We start from the raw sequence: 18,252 nt of genomic DNA, 5'->3' as shown, positions 1-18,252 counted from the left end.
TTATCCTTGTTTGTTTATATGCAATGTTCTCACTCTAATGGACTACCCTGTATCTTATTTGGAAAAAAAGAAGCTTATATATTATGCATTAAGAAGCACATACTCATAACTAGATGTGGAGGTTTCAATTTACGAGGTTGCATTAGAAATTTCATAAAATGCTATTTTGTAATATCAGAAAAAGCAGTAACCTTAGCTGAAATATGCAAACAACTAGCAGTAAGAGATTTATGGACTTTATTATGTTGTTCACTTCTCGTAAGTGGTTTGGAATGCAGACTTCATATTATTACTCCACATGCTCAGTTGCACATTCCTCGCTCGATTGTTCTGAGGATAAAACAATAGGCTCTTAGCCGATTCTAAAAACCATTAAAGAAAGGGTAATAAGTGTGCGTGACCTCGAGAAAGGAATGCTGCTGATGTAAGTGGTGCAATTGCTCAGCTGTTTTCGGGGGGTACCTTTTGCTGTATGCTGTCGTGTGAAGTGGTCGGTGGCAAGTGTCTGCCGAAGAAACGATGCATGATTTGATCCTCAACTCCACTACAACTGGCACCGAAGGAACAATGGGTCCTCAAAGTGAGAATTATAATTTGCTACAGATACTTTTCTTTCTTGACTTTTCCTGTTCGTCTGTTAATTTACTAATATTGGATCTGTTTTTCTAGCATTGTAAATCGCCCCCGCACATCTTCATCTGTTCCGTGCTTATATCTTAAGAGTATTTAATGTCACATGCAGAATGAAAGGACACTGATAACGAAAGGTTGCAATATTCATGGGATCACAATACAATTTCCATTGATTGGTTAATTTGGTTATTTTAAGTCTCTTTTCTGGCACCCTTGTCTAATCGTGACGTAATGCAGTCGATGCAAATTCCAGTGAGAAGGCCTCGATGATTAAGTTGATCGACACACGACCTCACCACCGATGAATCTGGATTAGAGTCCCAGTTTGAAAATGAATGTTCGTTTGTGAATGCTCCTTCATCCATTTTATCTAATTATCATTCATATTCATCTTTGCTGTTTGCATAAATCATGGGTGAACGAAGGGCGACAAGGAAGGCATCACTCCCGGGAAAGGAGTATTAGCCTAAATTTACACATTTGACACATATAATTTCATTTCAGTTGCAAAAATTTGAATTCATTATTATAAAGAACTGATAATTACGAGTACAGTCACGGGCACTTCTGGGTTATAACAATTCCATTAACTTCAATGGAATCGTTACAACCCAGAAGTGTCCATGACTGTACATACAAGTACGTTTGGTACATGTTGTTGAAAAAAACACGATTATTATGTATTAATCCCGACCGTCGTGAATAACAAAAACTGGCAGAAAACAAAGTAAAATAACCAAATCAATCAAATTTAAATGTCGCCACTTCTCAAACAAAAAATGAAGAGGACATTTTGTTGACGGAAAATAAACTTCCTTCCAAGAATTCCAACCGAAAAACATAGAAGACGAAATGTGAAAGCCGAAACAGGCTAAAATTTGATTCCCTTAATACCGTATTCGATTTCCTCCTTATCTAACTGAAGAACGAGCCTTAATTTTCAACTTATTGCATGTGAATAAGTATTGCTGCTTGTTGATTGATTGATTGATTTAGTTCATTTTATTTCGCGTTTTGTGCCTCTTGGCTAATTTGCGAAGATGGGGATGAGTGATGAAATGAAATTGATGAATGGACATTCACAAACAACCAAGCCAAAGCGGGATTCGAACCCGTGACCCTTGGCGCTGCAGCGCGATGTGCTAACCACTTTCTTTTTCTTTTTTTAAAAAAGGAAATACCCCTTCACCATTCACACTTTTTCTCACTTTTTCACTTCTCAATTGTTACAGTTTCTCAGTTTCTTATCATCTGGACAAACACAAATACCCATGCCTTACCCGGGACTCGAACCCGGAACCACTGGCGTTTTAGCGCGCTCTGCTAACCAATCTTTTTTTTTAAGGAATGCCCCTACGAGGTGGTAACCCACGTCATTCGTACTACTTCATTACACCTTTCAATTTTTACAGTATTCTCTGTTTTTCACGTTTTTGGACAAACACAAATACCCATACCATATCCGGAACTCGAACCCGGAACCCCTGGCGTTGCAGCGCGTTCTGCTAACCACTCCGCCACGGAGGTCGACGCCACTCGGTCACATTGTCCGGCTATAGCTGCTTGTAACGTCAAGTCAATACAATATTGGGGTGTAATCGATGCTTCTTCCACGTAGTGCACCCAATCGTCAAGCTCACTTCTACGTAGTACACCCTGGACTGCAGACTAACGAGGGTCTGGCGACTGGCCCCATGGCCAGTATATTTTAGTTTGTTTTGTCTTGTGTTTTGTCCTTATTTGTGCTGAGTGTTCCTTTACAGCCTCAGCTTTTAACGAAAGTCAGAAGATTTTAATATTTTATGATTTTAGTACAGCAACGTTAGAGTTGTTCTGTGAAACGATAAGGGGCTGGAACCCGTATAATGTGACGGGTGCAAAATAGCCGTAGTGCTGACGCACCCAATATTTTAAATTCAAATTCAAATTCAATACAATATTATACATTTTTAAATTACACCACAAAAATCTAAGCGAGTTGGGTACAAACTGAACGTATGACACAGCAGTGACGGAGCCCAGCCCGAAATAAGTTCGGGGGCCAAAATCTCGGGTTTCAAATTCTCGGGGACTAACTAATGAAAATATACTTGTTTAACATTTGCTGTATAATCGAGGGTTATTTATTTCCGCCGAACTTTGAATGACAGTAGCAAAGATATTAATCTAAAACTTTAATTATTGTCAACTGGATCTAACATTATTTCTTGTTATTTAATAAATATTCAATTCTTTATCTATTTGGCACTGATTTCCTTGCAGGGCAGTTGTATTAATACAAATTGTAGCGATATTAACTATACGCTAGGTGATGAATACATGCTTTTATATCTCTATTCTTACACAATTTTTACCTATTAATGTAATAATAGCAATACAATATTAATTCATAATTTATGAATTATTATTATTTTAATTTTAATTTATTATAATTATTTTCATTGACACATTCATATTTATTATTATTATTTCCGAGGCACTTGGTTCGGAAACCTCCTGAAATAAATTTGTAAATACGTTCCTGGGTCCACTACATTTATTAGATATTTGATAATCTATGAGTTATTTCGGAATGCTGACTGGACCTTCTTGAGTAGTCTCAGAAACATAGAGGAAGCAGTAAGCCAATTTTATGATGTAGTAAATAGGGTATTCGAAGCATTAATTAAAAAAAAGAAAGTTTATGCTAGTTTACGAAAGAAATTGTTGGAATATTGAAGTTAAAAGAATATAACAGAAAACGTATGAAACATGCAGGGGAGATTAAATTATTGTATAAGGAAACCAGGAGAAAGTCAAAATCATTGATATAGAAAGCAAATTTTAATTACACTAAGGAAATCGAGGAGAATGTCAAACATGCTACACGCTCTTTTTGAAATTTGTTCAAAACAAAAAGGATAAAAAAGACACAGTAATAGTGCTATGCTTTTCAATGGGAAAGTTTTCGATACTAGTCAGGATATTGCAGATACCTTTGCACACTACTTTAAATGTGTTTATACGGATTCCCCTAGTTCATATAGAGTATCAGGAAATGATGAGTTACGTGTTCAACATTCATTATGCATTGAAAAAATTGCTGAATGCGAGTTTAATAATGCTATAAAGAAATTAAAACCTAAAAAAGCAGTAGGTCCAGATGACATACAGCCTTACGTATTAAAAGGATGTGCTGAGGTCTTGAAAATACCTTTACTGGTGATATTTAATTTAATATTGGAATTACATACCTTTCCAAATATGTGGAAATTCACACGCGTGTGCCAATTTTGAAATCTGGAGATAGCAGTAACATAGAAAATTATAGATCAGTTGCAATCCTCAGTGCTCCAGTCAACGTATTAGAACAAATTTTATATACTAGAATTTTTAATCACGTATAAAGTTACATAAATATTTCCCAACATGGATTCTTTCCTCATAGATCCACTGTAACAAATCGTAGTACATTCCATTCAAGATGTTTATAATGCAAATGCATAATTGGTCAAGTGTTCACACTATTTACATGGTTTTCTCCAAAGCCCTTTATAAATTAAATCACGATGTATTACTAAGTAAACTTGTAATTTTTGGTTTTACGAGTGACATGTTATCTCTTATTATTTCGTATCTTCACAATACCCCGGGTTCGATAGCCGGTGGAGGCACATAGTGGTTCGGATCCCACTTTAAGCTGTAGGTTCAGTCCCGATTAGCCTTACTGTGCATAAAGTAGACTTAAAACACCAAATCTATCAATCAATTTATCTTCACAAAAGGAAACAATATGTGACTTACAAACAATCAGATTCACATCAATACATTGTAGATTCTGGAGTCCCCCAAGGTTTGAACCTTGGTCTACTTCTGTTCATTATATTTATAACTGATTTGCCACATACTATACTTCAGCATTTACAAACTTCTCATGTACGCAGACGATGTTAAACTGTATAAAGAAATTAATTACACTCAAGATATGTTAAATCTTCAGAATGATATAAATATGTAGCTTTATGGTATTTTCGATCAATAAACACCCATATGAGTATTCATACAGAATTAGTAATGAAAGCTGGAAAAAGTGTATTCTGTCAAAGATCTTTGTGTTGTTGTTGATTTTAATTAATCCTTTGAGGAACATATTTCGAATATTGTTAAGGATGCATATCGACGGCTAGGATTTCTCATAATAAGCTCAAAGAGCCAAGATAATTTAAATGTCATTATGCTATTGTATAACAGTATGATAAGAAGTAAACTCGAATATGCGTCGATTGTATGGTCTCCTGGGTATATAAGCATGTTACAAAAATAGAATATAGCAAATTCAAAAATATTTCTACGGTACTTATACTATAAGAAGAATCAGGTATCTGGTTACGAGATGAAATTATCTTATAATTATTTATTGAAAGAGTTTTGTTATGTAAGCCTCAGTAATAGGAGGGAATTAGCACAACAAATATGTCTTTACAAAACAGTAAATGGAATTCTGGATAATAGTATCTATCTTCTTCAGTTTAAATTTAATGCTAGAAAATCTAATCTTCGGATGCGACACCTTCTACTCTGTGATATCCAGAGAACAGAAAAATACAAAACCATCACCTTTATTCAGACTCTGTTCTACATATTTCTAGAACGCATGAAAATCTGGATTTCAGTCTGCCACTTTTCGTGTATCTAAAAACATTAAAACACATTTTTAAAACGGACTACATATACATATATAATATCTGTGAATCCATTCTACTGTGCATTATTTTCCATTATTATGAAATTATTTTACCTTCTATTTTCCTTACTCTATTCTTGTATCTATGGTGAGTATGTACTTATGTCATATATATGCTTAATATCTTTTATTATTCTTTTACGTTCAATACTATGTGAAGGCTATGTTCTGAAAAATGCATATATGTGTGTATGGATGGATATATGTTCATTTCCTGCAGTACTTAACTTATTATCTTGTGTGTATAAATGCGTTTGCGTCTGTGTGTGTTTATATGTACTCTACACTGTTATATGTTTATTATTTGAATATAATATATGCAAGCTTTCCTGTAATTGGAGATTATCTCTGTTGGAAGCAAACAAATAAATAAATAAATATGCATAAAGCCTAATCGAGACGAGACCTACAGCATATTGTGGAATCCGAGACACTTAATAAAATGTGCCTCCACTGGGAATCAAACCCGGCAGCAGTCTTACTGCTAGAGGCACCAAGGGAAGGGGGCCAATTTAAATCTTTCTAATTCTCAGCATTAAGAATTAGGTAGTTTGTGTACTGTCTGATTCCTTAACGTCGTCGTTCTCCCTCTCGGATATTTGCAACGATAAGGATAGATGTAACGTTGCAAGCAACGAGAAACCATCGCTAACACTCATGCCATTCCCAGTTCTCGAATGAGAAACTAACAAACAGAAAATAAACTTGTTCTTTGGATATTGAACGTTCTTTTACTTATAAAAATTATCTTTTCACACAAATTAGATCTACTCCAAAAACCAGTGATATGGTTTATAGAGGCTACAAATTGTACACATTTCGCTGTATATTCATACAGGGTGTATCATAAGTAATAGCGCAAAGTGAAACGGTGAAAAGTACACGATAGTGGAATCAAAAAAGTTTCAGTAAACATCGGGTTGCAAACGAACCATTTGCGAGATAATTGCGAATGTATGGTTACGATCCGTCATCCCGTAGATTTCAATATCTTCCCTTCTTTAAGTAAACGAGAAGTGCGTTTCCTTTCTCACTCCAATTTATTTTGTTTTTCTATATTGCCACACTTTATTGCACAGTACGCAAGTAACTTTAATCCCACGAGTTCAAATTAATGTTACAAATGCAAATGAAAAAATGGCTTCACAATTTAACAGATTTCATATTTCGAACGTTATTGGCTAAAATCTATCATGAGCACTTTCACTTCACTGCTCTGTGCACAATTCTTGATTGACATCCACCTGCCAGGGAGCCTGGGCCTGCTCCCATCATGTGACACTCAGTGCGCAATTCGTGCTCGGAAATTAGTGAACCCTTATCAACATTCATCTCTGGCAAGGTTTTGTGCGCAATTCGAGTTTGCCCCTTCGGATATCTCATGGTAGTATATCTTGATGGCTTAATTGCCTGTGTTGGTCTTGATTTCTTTTGATGGAATGTGTTTAATTCTTTATCACTTTCACTGCCAGAGGGTATTCGGTGAAAGTTGAATATATACGGCAACATTTAGTTTCCCATGTGTGTACGTATATTGTTTTATTTATTTATTTTTTTCACCAATAACAGAGCTTTCGCTCCAATTACAATAGGCTTACATATATACTTTAAACAATTAAAAATATATAATTATAACGATACAAAACAAAAGAAGAAGAATGAGAGCAAAACTACAATTATAAAGAACACCAACACAAGTATTATAGAGAACATAAATCCAAAAATGATATTCACTGTGGTAGAACAATATACTTATCTATATACAGAGTGAGACATTTATAACTATACACATGTAAATAGTCATATATAAACAAATATACACACATACAGGCATAATTGTATTCAGAAACATAACCATGTACACAGAAAATATCAATAATTATTTATTATTTATTCATGATATTCTTCGAAGGACGGACAGGAATTCCATGAATGGCATAGCGAAATCAAAGTCTCCACCGTTTCTGACTATTTCATTATTTTTAATACATAGTCTTAGAATGGGCGAATTCTGGTGTTCTGTTGAATTGTATTTACTGTAATATAAAGGCTACCTGAACCGAAACATATCCTTCTTAGCCTTAAAGTTTAATGTCTGGAGGAGCCTTGGACTGTCGACCAGCTCGTTGACTAACTTATATAAAAATAATTGATGTGATACTACTCTCCTTTCGTACAGTGGTGCAACATTGAATTCTTTGAGTAGTTATTTATATGATACCTGATTCTGAAAAGACGATCTTTTGTGTTTTTTTGTAATATAAGTAACGAACAAATTTCTTCTGAATTCTTTCTATCTTTTTGCTATTACATTGTCTGTAAGGTGACCAGACTACACTTACATATTCTAATTTGGTACGAACAAGGCAATTAAACAGGCTTGTCAGAGCTCTTTCATTATGCATTTCTTGTGAACTTCTAGTTAGGAACCCTAACGTTCTGTAAGCATCATTACAAATCTGATCAATATGTGTTCCAAAAGGTAATTTATTATTTAATGTAACTCGTAAGTCGTTTATCTGATTTACTCTTTGTAATGCACGATTATTCCTTGTATACAGATAAATATTGGGTTTGATTTGCCTGGAGAAAGTTATTGCAAAACATTTTGTGACATTAAAGTTTAATTTATTTTCGATGCTCATCTTTGTGCATTTTCCAAGTATTTTTGCAACTTATGTGCATCATTTGGATCTTTCATAACTTTATACAATTTTAAGTCATCAGAAAAAAGTAAGCATTTTGAGTATTTAAAAAATTGTGGGTAGATCATTGACGTATAATAGAAAGAATAATGGTCCTAGATTGGAGCCTTGTGGTACACCGGAACAGACTTTGTAAGTGTATGCATTCGATTGCATAGGTAAGAGGATATTAACGTATGAAAGTTATGAGAGAGACTAAACTTAGACAATTTACTCAACAATACATCGTGATCAATATTATCAAAGGCTTTGGCGAAGTCCATATATATTTCATCATCAACAGAATTCCTATCATCGAGGGAATCGGATATAGTCTGTGTGAAATTGACCAGATTAGTTGAAGTAGACTTTCCAGGACAAAAACCATGATGATCTATTGATATATAAGGTTTAATATGGTTGTATATATTGTCATATAATATATATTCAAATATTTTTGAAGGAGCTGAGATTAGTGAAATGGGTCGGTAATTTGTAATTTCGCATGGGTCCACCTTTTCTAAAACAGAACAAATTTTACTGATTTTCCAAAGATCAGGAAAAATTTGCGTTTTTAGAATAATTTGTAAATATAACACAGAGGGGTGCATAATAATTCGGCACAACCTTCGAATATGTATGTTGGCAATTGGTCGGGGCCACTTGATTTGGTTCATTTCAGTTTTTTTATGGCTTCATTGTATTCTGCGTTGGTGATAGAATCTACCACCAACCACTGAGATACTATCATGTCAGAGGATTCAATGATGTTATACGTTGAAGGATTTGAAGCATACACTGTTTGAAAATATTCAGCAAAACCATTAGTAATTAATATGTTCGTTTACAATCTATTACCCTTATACATTATATGAGCTAGTTTCCTATTTGTTTTTTCTTTTTTCTTATAAAATTCCAAAATGGTTTGATGTTGCTTATTAAATTGTTCTCTATTTCTGATACATATGTTTTATATGCTATATTTATCATTCTTTTTAGTTTTCTACGTAATTCAACAAATTTAGTTTGATAATAATCTGAATATATCAACTTTCGTCTGTATGTTGCTATTTCTTTTAAGTTTCTTATTATATCTGATGTAAACCAACATGGATAACAACGTTTTTTACATATTGATCTTTTCGGCACATATATGTCTATCACACCATTAATTACCTTGTAAAAATAGTCTAAGGCTTCATTGGGATTCTTGTTTGTAAATATTGTAGAAGTCTGCCCTTGCATAATTTCATACAGTAACTGGTTTTGATTTAACACAAGTAAAATTTTTTGTTTACAATGACCTGAATATGTAGTGACGGGTGGTGGTGGTCTTCCTCAAGCAACGGGTGTAAATTTCTAATAAGACTCATGCTATCATTTATATTTGTCAATAATAAATCAAGGGTTTCCCATTTTTATTTTTAACATGATTGACAGATTTAAGATTTCCCATTGATAGAAAATTATCAAGAGAGGTACTAATAGATCCAACTTCCAATAAATTAAATGGATCATCTATGATTGTGTAATATTAAAACAACCAACAATAATTGCTTTAAAGCTATACCGGTTAGCAATATCCTCAACAAATTAAAAAAAAATCCTGATACTTCTTAATTGGTGATTTTGGTGGAAAATATACTGATATAAAAATAATAACTTGTATATTCAAATATAAATTTGATACATGCTATTTCTACATGTTCTATAGGGATTTTAAATTCCTCAACAGAATATTAGTTTGCTACAGCAACCAAGACACCTCTCCCTCCCTTATGGACCCGATCTTGACGATAAACATTGTACCGTTATCTATGAACTCTCCATCATATACACCTACATTTAACCAAGTTTCCTTTAGTATGATTACATCATAATTTTCGAGGGATATACTAGAGTATAGTTTGTGTAATTTTGTATTTAACCCTCTAACATTCTGGTAGTAGACAGATAGTTCATTAAATTTTTTCGAAGCCATTTATTGTTTCAAGTTATCTAAGTCATCAGTTGTTCTTACTACATATACATCCTTGTTACCCTCTCTCTTCCTCAACCTTATATTTCCAGAATTATCAACCCATACGTATGCATAATTTCTTTCCCGTTTAATTACCCTGGTTTCACTATATAATTTCCTTCTAAGGGGGGTGAGACTTTGGTTAATGTATACTATATCATTGCTAGTGTAGAAAATTTAGATTTCTTTTTACTTTTCTTCTTTCCATAAATTTATCCTTATCTACTCACCTAATACATTTAACAATGATGGCTGCAGATTTTTGTTGAGGAGGCTTCTTGAATCTATGACAGGTGTCTATCATTTGATTATCAACTTCAATATCTAACACTCGCCCTACATTTTTTACAACTTCAAACAAATTTTCATTCTGGTTAACAGGAACACTACATATTTCCAATGTGTTTCTTCTCACATATTGCTCTAAATCGTCTAATTGCAATTGTGACTCATTTATTTTATTTTCTTATATTAATATTCTCTTCTTTTAACTGTTCTACTTGAAGCAGACACGTTGGGATGGTTTGAGATTATTTTTTACCAACTCCGCATTTTCGAGATCAAGCGACTTTCCTAATTAGCGTTCGGTGGTTTCTTGTTGTTTCCTCAGATTTCCCACTTCCCTTTTCAAACTCTGTAATAGCTCATACACATCCGTAATAGACGGTTTTACTTCTCCTGATGGTTCATTTGCACTTTCTTCTAGCAAGCTACCACGCCTGGATTTCGCACATTTTATACACCGCCATCCTTCATTTGTTGATTTAATAAATTTCACGTAATTCTCCTCTAGATGAACACATTTGGTGTGATACCAGTTAAAACAGTACTTACACTGTATTTTTGAAAGTATGTCCTGCCTTGACACAGCCTTTGAACATGCAGAACATGTACTCATTTTCAAGCAGTTCCTACGTTGCCTCCTATAGAGATGTATAAAGTAGTTACACACGTTAACTCGCTGTTCACATGTAATTCGTTTGTTTACATTTGGTTCACTTACAAATTTTAGCAATATACCATTATATATGTTCCTTAGTTCCACTTTTTATAATTATAGCTTTAGTATAGTACTTACTGCGTTATCTCCATATATTATTTCAGGCTAAAGAGCGTGCAAACACATTAAATTCACACATTATTTGCGGAACACAAACAACGTAGGTCTTAATTAATTTCTTCTTTTTCTTCTTCTTCTTGTGATACAAAGTGTGTTCTTACTTCGCAAATAATGTGAATATTTCACATTTGTGGTGGTGTCTATATCGTGGGCACCATGGCGTGTATGTGTACCCCATTTAAAATTATAATGATTCCCATTTATTTGGCACCATGGCTGCTATGGAATAGAATTGTGTGAGTGGTCATTGTACGGTACTAACTTGACCGTGGAAAATATACATCTCAGCTTCATGGGTCTGAGTATAATTTGAATTTGACTTGATGTTTGTTATTTAGCGTCGCTCTTCTGCCAATTTTGGACAATCACGACGATGAGGATGAGTGATATGATGAAACTGATGAAAGGATACCAATACATAACACACATGACCAGGTTGGAATCGAACCCGTGCCTGAGCACAACCTGGCAACATTGTATTCACGGATATTATTTACATTGTAAACATTAATTAACATATACTTTTATATCACATATTCTAAGTACACAAAATTTTCACAAATTGTTCCTGAGAAAATTATATTTTCATATAAACATCTAAAACCATTCAATAGCCTATAGCAGTCATGCGAAATGCCCAAAATCAAACATGTATTAAGAGGCCAATGGTGGCTTTCATCGATGCTGATGCCCATAAGCCAGGCACAGTGGATCAAGAAACACACAAGCAAGGTGCCCATACGGTTGGCACCACGGCCTGGAAGTTACCCAAACTTGTTGCTCAGCATATGGACATCTTTGCAGTGAAAGGGTTATTCCTTTTCTTCTTCTACTTGCAGATGGAGGTTCCTCAGACGTGCATGGGCTCGATTGGCCAGTGATTGTTGCGTTTATTATCATTACTTTGTTCGTCATCATCACCTTACTTCTTGGTGCATGTGCTTCTGGACGTTGTATTGGCAGAAGGACGTGGAAGAAAATTATGCACATTATAAATGTAAGTTTTACTTTCATTTCACCTGTTTATTATTGCTGGTATGAAATAAAACATTACCATAATAGGCAATGAAATTTCATTTTTCCAAAATCCAACTCGATATTTATGTATCACCATTAACGTCAGTTGCATCAACCCAAGGCATATTAAAGTTATTAATGCATTTATGCCTGCAAATGGATTATATTAATATACCCATTCATATTATTGATAATAATATAGACGTTTTAAAATTATCTACATCATACATATTGTTAAATGTCATGCATTTCATAGTTGTGCATAAATGCATTTATTTAACTCACTGAGCCTTCCCTGGAAACTGGAGGAAACTCGGGAGGGGGGGGTTAAAGGCGGCCAGGGGCGTAGCGCTGATCACATCACCCCCAGCTCGGCCGAGATCAAGAAAGTGTGGGCCCTAACCCCACACCCCCTATACACCTTCATGGCGTTTTGCGAAGCACAGGAAAGCACTTTAGCACTTCACTTTAATCAATTTCTTTCAATGGGTAAATAATTGTAATGTTATCGAAATTTTGCCCAAGATATATATGAGTCATTCCATGCCAAATCAACAGAGATAAGTGCAATTTCCAACCTGACCATCTCGGATTTTCATGAAATTTGGGGAGTTGAAAATACGAATAGAACTTAATAAATATGAAAATTTTTAGTTTCGTGTGTCTTGTAATTGTAAACTTATTCAAGGTCAAAGTTCGCATAAATTGCCCTTTATGAGCCCGCTTAGCTGTACTAAATGTGCTGTAATTCCGCCCCTATTTTGCCTAGGAAGCTCAATTAAAGCCTATTGTACACGGAATTGAACAATCTTTCCAGTAATGTTTAACAAGCCTACCTTTGGATACAAATATAATTTTGTCGCGTGACCTTGACCTTTGACCTTGAATATCTCAAAACATGTCATCACCAAAAACCGTGAAAAAATATATTTGGTCTCTCATGCCATACTCCAAAACATATCGAAAAATCATTCTGGGACTGCAATGGGATCAGAAGATACAAAATATTATGTGTAACTATGTGACTGATAAAAGCCTCATTACATGAACTATGACGTGTCAAATATCCCTTAACACCCTTTACAAAATGTAAAGGAGTTATCCTGGGTATAATTGGTCATGAAATAAATAGGTTACACACAGGTTTCTATTCATAGCTTAAGACCACGTGACGTAGAGAGATAGCCAAGATCTTGCACTCAGTATACGCCATGGATATGCACATTATAATGTAGTCAATGTTCCTGTGAGCACACTCGTTGACATCTCTCGCACTCATATAGAACATTTGGCAATGTAGCAGGTGCAACATGATTGCAAGCAGCAACTATGCCTTCTCTCAGATGGTCAATATCATGGACTTTTAGTGCATGCACCATTCTCTTCAAATGTTTCTGAAGGTAAAAGTCCTCCTAAGATGTTAGATCTGGGGAATGTACCGGACTTTTAATAGATCCCTGTCTGCCAATCAATCTACCTAGAAATTTACCATGAAGAAATATCAACAATGTCCACATAGTGTGGTCACACTCTGTCCTGTTTCAAAACTCTGGAAAAGTGTCATATCCCAGTAAGCAAGGATGAAAAACCTGTTCACTTCACAAATCCAAGAAGCTCTCACCATTGTTTGATTGATTGATTGATTGCTGTTTTAAGTCTACTTTATGTACAGAAAGGCTAATCAGTACTGGACCTACAGTTTAAAGTTGGATCCGAACAACTATGGGCCTCCACTGGGTATCGAACTCGGGACCCCTTGATTACAAGACGACAACGGGTTCCGTTGTTGAATAGGGACCAACAATTCCCGTTCTTCATACACTATACCACATCATTAGCTTACCAGCAACAACCATTAGGCTGGGATCTGTCTACTGTAGATTATCAAATCATAGGTATTGCATATTATGTTTATTAACTTCACCATGAATATAAAAATTAACCTCGTCACTGAAGAATTTTTCATTCCAAAGGAAGTGTCACGTAATTATTTGAGATACTTTCCCCAATATTCTTCACTATTTAACTATTTGGTGTATGTCGCTGATTAAAATCATATGCAATGGTGCGTACACTTCTATTTCTCCCGAGATGTCATCGTGGTCTACATGAGTTCCTAACACGTTAGGAGCATTGTAATGCTTTGTTTTTAACACCTCGAAAAGGAGAAAGTGGTGACAACCATGCGGTAATAACTTTTTGCTGGTTAAATACATGTTGGAAAAACCTTCGCCGCTTCATTTCTCGTGAAATTCTAGCCTGATTTGATATATTCACATCACCCCTTTTCCTTTGAAATTTTTGCGTTGAATTCAAGATGGCGGTCAACAATATGCTGGACCTGCGCTTGACACACACAGCTAGGGATCTACCTGTGTGTAACCTATTTATTTCATGACCAATTATACCCAGGATAACTCCTTTACATTTTGTAAGGGGTGTTAAGGGACATTTGACTTGTCATAGTTCATGTAATGAGGCTTTTATCAGTCACATAGTTACACATATTATTTTGTATCTTCTGATCCCATTGCAGTCCCAGAATGATTTTTCGATATGTTTTAGAGTATGGCATGAGGGACCAAATATATATTTTTTCACGGTTTTTAGTGATGGCTTGTTTTGAGATATTCAAGGTCAAAGGTCAAGGTCACTCGACAAAATTATATTTGTATCCAAAGGTAGTCTTGTTATATATTTCTGGAAAGACTGTTCAATTCCGTGTACAATAGGCTTTAATTGAGCTTCCTAGGCGAAATAGGGGCGGAGTTACAGCACATTTAATACAGCTAAGCGGGCTCAAAAAGGGCAATTCATGAGAAATTTGACCTTGAATAATTTTATCAATTACAAGACGCACGAGACTCAAAATTGTCATAGTTACTAAGTTCCATGCATATTTTCAACTCCCTAAATTTCATGAAAATCGAAGTTGGTCAGGTTGTGCGCTGTGTTGATTTCATATGGAATGACGCATATGTAATTCAAAAATAAACATGGACCATTTATCTCAACTTTAGATTAACGACTATATCCTGTACATATGCGTAATCTTTTCACTTGTGGATATTGATAAATATATATATATATAGGAATTTATTATAAAGAATGAATGTTGTTTCTGCTACTACTGTTACTATAAGCACAAATCATATCTTAGAGTAGAACGTAAACACACACATAAATACACACACACACATATACAGGGTATACAAACGTTCTACAAGGTGTGAGTGAGTATGAGTGTGTTTCGAATTGACTACCTTTATTTTTTATAATATTATTTGCTCCTTTGCTGATTTTCAGCCATGCAGTGAAGATTGTGGCTTCATTACTGTTATTGTTTGAGAAGAGGACTCAGTAGTTTGATGGAAGAAAGATTGACATGAAGGGAAAATTGTGAGAGGTTGTTTTGCATCTGATAGAATGCAGTGAATGTGTATTTTTGTTTGCAAGAAGATAAAGTCTGTGCAGGATATTTTGTACATGAATCAATATTATATATTTCACATTTATACTCACTGTTATACAATTTGCAAAATTGTGCATTTAGACGAACAAATAACAACATTTTCACTGTAAAGTCTAATCGTGTATGGTGTCAACATGAATTTGTTTAAAGAAAGCCATTCAAATTTCAAGTCAAAATAATGCGTGTAGTTTGGTTTCCTGATTGGATCGTATAATTGCTCTTTTTAGTTTTAAAATGGGTAATTATTATTACTGAATTAATTGTTATCTGGCATTACGTATTTACATAATAGCCTATATCTGTAACAATTTTGCCACTATTATTATGTGCTAGTTATTATGAAAATAAGAGATACACCGTATCTTGAATGCTAATAGGCTGCCTTTTAAAGAGAAAGTTGAATTGCTATATAATACTGAAGAAGTGATATTCAGAAGGATAGTTCTAATTACTGTCCAATTTTATATATTACTTCGTATTGTTAAATTGATATGTATTATATGAGATGATACACATGCATATATAATATAATATGTCTCAAATGAAAACATACTGCTATGTATTTTTTTTATTTTTGCCACTCATTAGCATGTAAGTAAATTTATAACATTTTTACTTAAAAACCTAAACTTATATGGCAATAGGATGTATTTATTTAAAGGATAGAAGAAGCTCTTAAAATCTCTAAAACATATGCAGAATTTTATTTGAGTTTGAACAATTAGATTGCTCTTTTTGTTATAATAGGCTCAATTAATTTTTAACAGACAATCTATAGCTATGTATAGATATATAAAATTTAAATTGGTGCAAAGTCTTTTTTTTATATTTGCCATCATAATCCAAGTAATTTCATCATAATAATTTCACTTTAGAGACTAATCTTGTTCAGTAATTGGTTGCATGTACTTCAAACGGCATTGAAGGTCTTTTAATTGTCAATATAAAATAATGCAGGGAGTTATTTTCAGATTGAATGATGTAATTACACATTTTATTGTAATTAGTTACTTACCAATGCTCAAATAACTTTATGAGACATTACATATACCGTACTACAGATTAAGCATAAAGTATATTACTGATTTCAAATAGCTTTTTACACAAAATGTGCATGTGTTGTTCTAGTAATGGCACCAACATGTTTTGATTTCTTAGGCACACACACGTTGCCTTCTCGAAGTGCGTCCCAGTCACAAGTATTTTTCTTTTATTCACGGACTTCAACATGTGTGCCATTTGTTGAACAGAGAATGTCTAAACAATTCTCTCAATGCGTTAGACTTTATACTCACCCTTTACATAAATGTACTGGAAATTTTATTTTGTATGTGTATCTTAAAAGTAAAATGTGTCTAAATTCTGACTAGGTATTAGTTCATCATAATCTATCTCTTCATTTTGTCTTTGACGTGAAGAATATAGACTTTTATGTAACTATACATTTCTTATTTATTGTTCCAGTTGTATGCAGATATTTCGTTGCTATCAATGTTCTTAAAACAGATATTATAAATAATAGTTCACTTCTCTTACTTAAGCTAATCAAATTCATGTAAAATTTTCTAAAATACCAATTTATTATTGTACAACGAGTATTTTACTTACAATAAGTACGGTAAAATTTCATAAATTTTATAACTATGCGTTTTCTAGAGGGTCATTTCATACCACGTAGATCGATTTTGAATTAATTTGTCGTTTAACTATTTTTAAACAAATTAATAATTCAAACACTTATTTAGGGTCATTCGAGGAGAGTTGCCAAACTTAAGAAACAATTAGCCGAAAAACCTACATTCTTTAGTATACTTGTATTGTTATATTTTTACTGAACCCTAATTCAGTCTTGTTTAAATTAATCATGTTTCAACTTTTGTAAATATGACCCAAAATTTGAAACATGTCTTAAAACGATGCGTTTGCCCATCTCTCCTAAGAATTAAAGGTTGAGATGCCCCACATGATAAAGGGTTTTAAGTAAATTTTAAAGTAAACATCAATAGTTTAAACTAGAATTTCATTGTGAAAAAGCATGTACATTATCAAAAGCAATCTTTTTTTTAATGAAAGAAAATCAAATTATGTCATAATAATTACATAACATATAAATAAATATTTAGCAGTTTTGAAAAATACCTTAGCATTATTCTTAATTGTATTTATATCATCCTCTAATAAGTCTACATCATCTGCATATGCTACCACAACTCAGTCACAACATTTAATTTTAGTCCTTCGTTAGTTTCTTTTACCTTCCTAACAGCATATTCTAAGACAAAATTAAAGAGCAATGGAGATAATGCACCTCCTTGTTTTAACCCATTATGAATTGTAAATTTGTCAGACACATTAATACCCACAAGAAATTTTACTTTCTGTTTCACTGCTGCATACTTATATCATGTTTGGTTTCAGTTGCTGTTTTAAGTCCACTTTATGCACAGTAAGGCTAATCGGGACTGGACCTACAGTTTAAAGTGGTATCCGAACCACTTGTGCCTCCACCGGGTATCGAACCCGGGACCTCTCGATTACAAGGAAATAACGCTACCACTGCTAAAAGAATGTTAGATAATATTT

At 33.9% G+C, this 18,252-nt stretch overlaps 1 long non-coding RNA gene across 1 annotated transcript; it reads left to right on the top strand.

Moving 5' to 3' along the window:
- Nucleotides 1–461: 461 nt before the first annotated feature.
- LOC145984500 (uncharacterized) lies at nt 462–17,718 on the top strand. The gene is made up of 3 exons (XR_014441332.1): nt 462–580; nt 12,020–12,177; nt 15,504–17,718. It is a non-coding gene; the product is annotated as an uncharacterized LOC145984500 (long non-coding RNA).
- The last annotated feature ends 534 nt before the right edge of the window (nt 17,719–18,252 follow it).

Source organism: Lepisma saccharinum, chromosome 2 (assembly GCF_977018435.1).
Source record: "Lepisma saccharinum chromosome 2, izLepSacc3.1, whole genome shotgun sequence".
Classification (NCBI taxonomy): Eukaryota; Metazoa; Arthropoda; class Insecta; order Zygentoma; family Lepismatidae; genus Lepisma; species Lepisma saccharinum.
This window is presented reverse-complemented; position numbering and strand designations above follow the sequence as displayed.